The 8,143-nt window shown below is 47.0% G+C and overlaps 2 pseudogenes; both read right to left on the bottom strand.

Moving 5' to 3' along the window:
* Positions 1-1,078: 1,078 nt before the first annotated feature.
* On the bottom strand, positions 1,079-1,197 carry LOC119379654 (5S ribosomal RNA; annotated as a pseudogene).
* A 3,407-nt stretch (positions 1,198-4,604) lies between these two features.
* LOC119379648 (5S ribosomal RNA) lies at positions 4,605-4,722 on the bottom strand (annotated as a pseudogene).
* Between the last annotated feature and the right edge of the window lie 3,421 nt (positions 4,723-8,143).

Here is an 8,143-nt window from a genome sequence, read left to right on the forward strand (position 1 = left end):
ACGCGCTCCTCACGTACCACGACATCACACTGCACTACCGCCTCTCTCGCCTCACTTTCCCCCCACCGCACAAATCCCTTTCCCAGCATCACCAACACTTGTGGCGCCAACTGCAGGCCCACCTTCTACTCCGCACGTCTTGCCCTCTTCCACCCTGGGACGTACTCGCCGGCCTGCCGCTTATGTGGCAGCTCCAACGCCAATTATGATCATATCTTTTTCTCATGTCCGGCACACTTGCCCCCTGCCTCTTGGCACTTAAGAAGTCCGCAGCAGTGGGAGGCTGCTTTGTCCAGCACCAGGCCGGATCTCCAACTTCGGCTGGTGACTTGGGCGGAGGACGTCGCGGCTAGGCACGGCCTGGACGCCACAACCGGCAGCCTGAAGGCCGCCCACAACGCTGCTTTTTAATTTTTTTTAATGTATTTTTTTACCTTTTGGCCTTCTCAAAAATAAAGTTTTTCACCACCACCACCAACGTGATTTTAGCTCGACGTCGACAAGCTACATTTAACGGCATGTGCAGCATTTGTCAATTGTTGCAGCACGGTAAACGGTCGTATGTGCGTGGCTACCGTCTGATGCTCTCCGCCAGAAAATGTTTGCCGTTGGGGCGCACATGAGTACACGAGCGCAAGTTTCACGTATGGGTGTGTGTGCGGACGTGCTGCCGCCACGCCCCCCATCCGCGTTATTCAGTTGACGTATGTACCAGCCATGCATTTGTTGTGCGAACTGTTATAACTGAGCGGTGCACGCGTGATCGAAATACATGCACGAGTAACTGGATGCCCATTAATGTTCTTGTACCAAGAGGCAAAAATATTTCTCGAGTACAGACAACATCGAAATGAATATCCAATCACACCAACGTGCTGCGTGACGCCAGTCGCGCCACGTTTGAATCCGTGCGCGCGCGCACCAAGTTTGGACTCGCTATAGCCTGTTATAGTGGGCGTAAGAAATATCAGGGACAAATGATGTAGAAATGGTAAACGACGTGCGAAGCAAGAAAGAAAAAGAAATTAATTTAAATAAAAAAAAGAAGAAAATAAATACGCAAGGAAAAAAAAGAAGGTGCCATCAGCACTCGGTGTTCCCAGGTGGTCTCCCTCCCAAATACTGACCGAGCCCAATGCTGCTTAGCTTCGGTGATCGGACGAGAACCGGCGCATTCAGCACGGTATGGCCGATTTTTTTTTCTTTATTACCTGGCTTAGGTACAAACACATTACACAAACAACACTGCTATAAATCTACCCTATGTACACTCTACGTGAGGCGAGATATATCAACCAGCTACATGCTGGTATCGTCAGTTTAAAATTCAGGTAACGTTACAAGTGGCTCTACTCTTGAGAGCCAGTCGGGTGGTTCCGGTGCCGTTTTGTGAATCTCAAGAAACCAGTGCACACTCTCTCTGAAATAGGCACGGGCAGGCCGCGCATCCTTGTCGAAATGCTGACCTGCCATTCTCGAACGCCACAAAGAGTGGAGGCCCATGAGCATTATTCCATCAAATGGAACGCCATCTTCGTTCTCTACATTCAAAAAACGAATACCGCGCGAGTCCAAAGGAAAATCTTTCTTAATAGCTCTCTGCAGCACATCCCAAAAATAAACCCCCTCCCAACAATGTAAGAAAACATGATCTATTGTTTCAGGTGACTTACAAATGATACAATGCGTGCCCCAGAGCAAAAAGCAGCCCTTTCCCGCCAAAAATGTTTTTTACAGGTAAGGTTCCTGAATGCAGCTAAAAGAGAAATGTTTTGGTACCCGGTTGTACATGCATCTTTTTTACCCTCTTTAAAACCTTGCTGCCTGGGCCTCCACTGTACAAAGACCGATACAGCGGCACTGGAAAAACAATGTCCCATAAGGCAAAATAAAGTTCTTTTCGCTTCACATTGAATAGATACTCTCGTGAAAAACGTACATATAGGAATCTGACACTGGACACTATTTCTTTGTAAAAACCCCCGATCCCTCCCACACAATCTTCGGTGGATACAACAAATTCAGGGAGCGATCTACCCAGTCGTAATTGACAGAGTGTGCGGTGAAACGGATCCGTCACGTCTCTAAAGAACAAAAAACGGTTGACCAGCTGGCGTAAAAAGAGGTGACCCAATCCGAGGCCCCCGTCTTTGACCCGACGAAACAAGTTGGTACGGCTGCACCGTTCCCACTCAGAAGCCCAGACAAACATGGCAAATATTCTGTGAAATTTCTGTACATTAGTCCGGGAACAATGCAGCACCTGCATTACGTACCAGAGCTTGCTGATAAAAAACAGATTGCAGACGGTGGCTCTGGCAAAAATTGATAACGAAGCTCCTTTCCATTTCACCGCTTTCTCCTGTGTATCTTTCGCCTGCTCTTTCCAGTAGTTGTCGCTCTCGCGATAACAATCGAGCGGAACTCCCAAGTACTTGCCTGGGGTCGTAGCCCAAGGCACATTAGCGTAGTGGTCCGGCTTCGATGGCCACGATCCATGCCAGAGCCCAAGGCTCTTGGACCAGTTCACGCCACTCCCCGTAGCCTTGCTGAACTCACGCACTGTTTCGACCGCCTGTGTTATACTCTTCCGGTCCCTTGTGAAAATAGCAATGTCATCTGTATATGCTAACAGTTTCACTTCGACTGCTTGCAATTGGAAACCAAGGATGCTATTGTTATTAATTATTTTCATGCACAGAGTTTCTATATAAATACAAAATAACAGAGGGCTTAGGGGGCAACCCTGTCGCACCGAACGCTGCACGTTAATGGGGGCCCCCAGACTCTTATTTACAATCAACCTTGTCGTGCAGTTTCGGTACGCCAGGGCCACTCCATCACATATAACAGAACCAAGGTTAATATGGTTTAAAAGAGCAAACAAAATTCTGTGGTCCACACAGTCGAAAGCTTTTTCAAGGTCAATCTGTAAAATAGCGACCCTATCATCGGAGTAATCACAGCACTCGAGAATGCTTCGCGCTTTATGAATATTCAGAACAATGGACCGCCCTTTAATACCACATGTTTGGTGAGGCCCGACGATGTCCTTTATCGCTGTCTGCAATCTGCGAGCTAATACTTTCATGTAGATTTTGTACTCTACATTTGTTAGGGCTATGGGTCGATATGCTGATACAGATCGGAGTTTGTATACATCCTCGGTTTTAGGTATGAGAACAGTATGGGATGACCTGTATGATGGAGGCAACGTATTTAATTTATATGCTTCATTAAATATCACTGTCAGGATAGGGCTAATGTCGTGTTTGAATACTTTATAAAACGCGGCAGTGAATCCGTCCGGTCCAGGCGACTTTCCAGGGTTTAACTTGTCTATGGCATCCTCAACTTCAGTAACTGTTATTTCACGCTCCAAACTCTCTTTTCTTTCATCGTCTAGACGGGGTAATACGGTCAGAAATTCATCCTTGAAATGTTGAGAGTCTATGTCGTGCATTGCAAACAGCTTGCGATAATGTTCAGTAAATGCTCTCGTGATAGCCTCGGTATCAGTTGATACGTTACCGCCCCATTCTATTTCGCGTACGTGGTTCTGTTCGGCACGTGCTTTTTCCAAGCCAAAGGCCCGTTTCGATGGCATTTCGCCGGCAGCGGTGTCCTCTGCCCTTGCCCTCACAAGCGCACCCCGATAACGCTGTTCGTCCAGCTGCTCTATCTTTTGTTTTATTTTTCTTATGTCTTCCGCCCATTTTCCGGGGGCTCGGCATTCATGCTTTAATAGCTTATCAAGAAGCTCTTTCATTTCCTTCTCTTTGTTTCTCTGATCGTGTCGAATGCACGTTGCCCGGTCAATTGCTTTTAATTTTATAGTTTCTTTACACAGATCCCACTGTTGCCAAATGTGCAGACTTTTGCTAGGTTCTAATTTGCCAATTTCCTCTATTACAGTTGAATTAAATTTTTCGTCCTCCAGGAGAGCATGGTATGGCCGATGGCAGTAGGAGCCGTTTTACGAGACTACTTATATCCACCAACGTGATTTTAGCTCGACGTCGACAAGCTACACTTAACGGCATGTGCAGCATTTGTCAATTGTTGCAGCACGGTAAACGGTCGTATGTGCGTGGCTACCGTCTGATGCTCTCCGCCAGAAAATGTTTGCCGTTGGGGCGCACATGAGTACACGAGCGCAAGTTTCACGTATGCGTGTGTGTGCGGACGTGCTGCCGCCACGCCCCCCATCCGCGTTATTCAGTTGACGTATGTACCAGCCATGCATTTGTTGTGCGAACTGTTATAACTGAGCGGTGCACGCGTGATCGAAATACATGCACGAGTAACTGGATGCCCATTAATGTTCTTGTACCAAGAGGCAAAAATATTTCTCGAGTACAGACAACATCGAAATGAATTATCCAATCACACCAACGTGCTGCGTGCCGCCAGTCGCGCCACGTTTGAATCCGTGCGCGCGCGCACCAAGTTTGGACTCGCTATAGCCTCTTATAGTGGGCGTAAGAAATATCAGGGACGAATGATGTAGAACTGGTAAACGACGTGCGAAGCAAGAAAGAAAAAGAAATCAATTTAAATTAAAAAAAGAAGAAAATAAATACGCAAGGAAAAAAAAAAGAAGGTGCCATCAGCACTTGGTGTTCCCAGGTGGTCTCCCTCCAAGTACTGACCGAGCCCAATGCTGCTTAGCTTCGGTGATCGGACGAGAACCGGCGCATTCAGCATGGTATGGCCGATTTTTTTTTCTTTATTACCTGGCTTTGGTACACAGCACATAATACACACAACACTGGTGTAAAAACCACCCGATGTACAAAGTACATATGGTGACTGTGTAATCAACCAGCATGGTGCTGGTATCGTCAAGTTAAAATTCGGGCAATGTCACCAGCGGCTGTAGTCTTGACAGCCATTCGGGTGGTTCCGGTTCCGCTTTATATAATTCTATAAACCAATCAATACTCTCCCTGAAGTACGCTCGTGCAGGCCGCGCATCTTTGTCGAAATGGTAGCCTGCCATTCGCGATCTCCACAAGGAGTGGAGGCCCAGGAGCATAATTGCATCGAAAGGAACCCCATCTTCATTGTTTACGCACAAAAACCGAATGCCATACGGGTGCAGCGGGAACTCTTTCTTGACAGATCTCTGCAAAACGTCCCAAAAATAACCCCCTCCCAACAGTGCAAAAAAACATGATCTATGGTTTCCGGCAATTTACAAATTAAACAATGAGTACCCCATGGCAAAAAAACAACCCCTTTTCTCCAAAAAAGATTTAACAGGCAACGTTCCGGTATGCAGTTTAAAGAAAAAGGTCTTTGTTCCCGGCTGCACACGCATTTTTTTTACTCTCTTTAAAACATTGCTACCTGGGCCTCCACTGTACAAGGACCTGTACAACGGCACTGGAAAGGACGATGTCGCATAAGGCAAAATAATGTTCTTTTCGTTTTACACTCCAAAGGTACTCCCTTGAAAATCTCACGGTGAGAAACCTGATACTAAACACAATTTCTTTAAAGAAAGCCCCAATCCCTCCCACAAAATCCTCGGTAGTCACTGCATACTCTGGGAGACATCTACCAAGTCGCAATTGACACAGTGTTCGCAGGAAAGGATCGGTGACATCTCTAAAAAAACAAAAACCGGTTGACCAGCTGCCGTAAAAAACAAGTGACCGAGTCCCAGTCCCCCGTCCTTAACCCGTCGAAACAAGTTGGTACGGCTGCATCGCTCCCACTCAGAAGCCCAGACAAATATGGCAAATATTCTGTGAAACTTCTGCACATTAGTCCGGGAGCAATGCAGCACCTGCATCACGTACCACAACTTGCTGATAAAAAACAAGTTACAAACAGTGGCTCTGGCAAAGATCGATAAGGCGGCTCCTTTCCACTTATCTGCCCTCTCCCGTATATCTTTCGCGTGACCCTTCCAATAATGATCGCTGTCGCGATAACCATCGAGCGGGACGCCCAAATACCTGCCCGGGGTCGTCACCCAAGGCACGTTAGCGAAGTGGTCAGGTTTGGTTAGCCACGATCCGTGCCAGAGCCCTAGAGACTTCGACCAGTTAACTCCGCTGCCTGTAGCTTGGCTGAATGTACGCACGGTTTCTACTGTCTGTGTTATACTACGTTTGTCCCTTGTAAAAATAGCCACATCATCCGCGTACGCAAGCAGCTTAACTTCTGCTGCTTGTAACTGAAAACCGTTGATGCTATGTTCGTTGACAATTTTCATGCAGAGAGTTTCATATTACATGCAAATAACAAAGGGCTGAGGGGGCAACCCTGACGAACCGAACGTTGCACACTAATGGGGGCCCCCAGACTCTTATTCACGATCAACTTTGTAGTGCAGTTTCGGTACGCCAGGGCCACTCCCTCGCAAATAACAGAACCGAGGTTAACATAATTTGACAGAGCAAACAAAATTCTATGGTCAACACATCGAACGCCTTTTGAAAATCAATCTGTAAGATGGCAACTCGCTCATCTGAATAATCACAACATTCAAGTATGCTGCGCGCTATGTGAATATTGGTCACAATCGATCGCCCTTTGATACCGCACGTTTGGTGAGGCTCGACGATGTCCTTAATCACAGTCTGTAGTCTTCGAGCCAGAAACCTTCATATATATTTTGTATTCTACGTTAGTAAGGGCTATTGGTCTATACCCTGAAACAAATTTTAGCTTATCTGGGTCCTCGGTTTTAGGGATAAGTACTGTGTGGGAAGACCGGTATGACGGTGGCAATGTGTTTAATTTGTACGCTTCATTAAATATGACTGTGAGTATAGGGCTTATTTCGTGTTTAACTGTTTATAAAAAGCGGCGGTGAATCCGTCAGGTCCGGGTGATTTTCCAGGATTTAACTTGTCTATTGCTAGTTCAATTCGGTTGAGGTTATTGGCCTTTGCAAATTCTCCTTTCTTTCATCGTCCACGCGGGGCAAAACAGGCAAATACTCGTTTTAAATTTTTCCAGGTCTACGTCGTGCGCGGCGAATAAATGCCCGATAATGCTCAGTGAAAGCCATTTTAATGTCCTCGGTATCGGCTGTTACCGACCCGCCCCATTCTATCTCATGTATGTGGTTTCTTCCGCACGTGCTTTTTCCAAGCACAGCGCTCGCTTCGATGGCGTTTCACCCGCGGCTGTGTCCTCTGCCCTTGCCCTCACCAACGCACCGCGATAACGTTCTTCGTCCCTGTGCTCAATCTTTTGTTTTACTTTTCTGGTCTTCTGACCATTTTCCGGGGGCTCGGCATTCCTGCTCGAGTAGCTTATCAGCAGAGCAGCATTTTTTCCTTCTCTTTCCTTTCTCTTCGTGCCGAATACACCGTTGCCCTTTCAATTGCTTCAATTTTAAGATTCTTTACATAATTCCCACTGCTGCCAAATGTACAAAGGTTTTCACTAGGGTCTAATTTGGAGATGCATTCATTTACAGTTAAATTAAACTCTCGTCCTGCAATAATTTACTGTTTAATTTCCATGTTTCCCACGAGAAAGGGTGGTTCGCTTGGTGATTCCGATAGAGCACTGAACTAGCAGTGGTCCGAAAACGACACCGGGATTACATCGTAGCTGGTACATTGCGGAAGGTGTCTACCGATACGTAGACGCGGTCAAGTCTCGCATGGCTAGGGCCTTCGAAACGCGTGAACTTAACTGCACTCGTACCTTGAATACATTCAGCTACGTCCTCAAGGTCCCAGCTTTCGACAATACGCGTCAATATGTCGGTGCTCTTGTCTCTGAAACCCGAGTGCTCGTTTTGTCGTGCGCACTAAGGACACAGTTAAAATCGCCCAACCTATTACTGCTTTCCTGCACTGAGCCGTTGTTCAAGGCTATGAAAATACACGGCCCTTTCTTCGACCTTGTTGGCGCGTACACGCACACTACACGCCACTCGGAGTTGTTCAGAGAAAAGTCGAGCACAGCAGATCGGCCAGCCTCACATGTAAAATGGGCGTTCACCTGCAGCCCCGGCAACTTCTTAACAAATAGGATGCAGCCGGCCGATGTGCCCACTGCATGGCTAACTACAGCAAAAGCGAGACGTGAAACGCTGCACCATGCTGCCGGTCTCCTCTTCGCCATCGACTTTAGTTTCCTGCACCGCTAGGACGTCTATGTCGCGTTCCGT

The sequence above is a fragment of the Rhipicephalus sanguineus genome, chromosome 1 (genome assembly GCF_013339695.2).
Source record: "Rhipicephalus sanguineus isolate Rsan-2018 chromosome 1, BIME_Rsan_1.4, whole genome shotgun sequence".
Classification (NCBI taxonomy): Eukaryota; Metazoa; Arthropoda; class Arachnida; order Ixodida; family Ixodidae; genus Rhipicephalus; species Rhipicephalus sanguineus.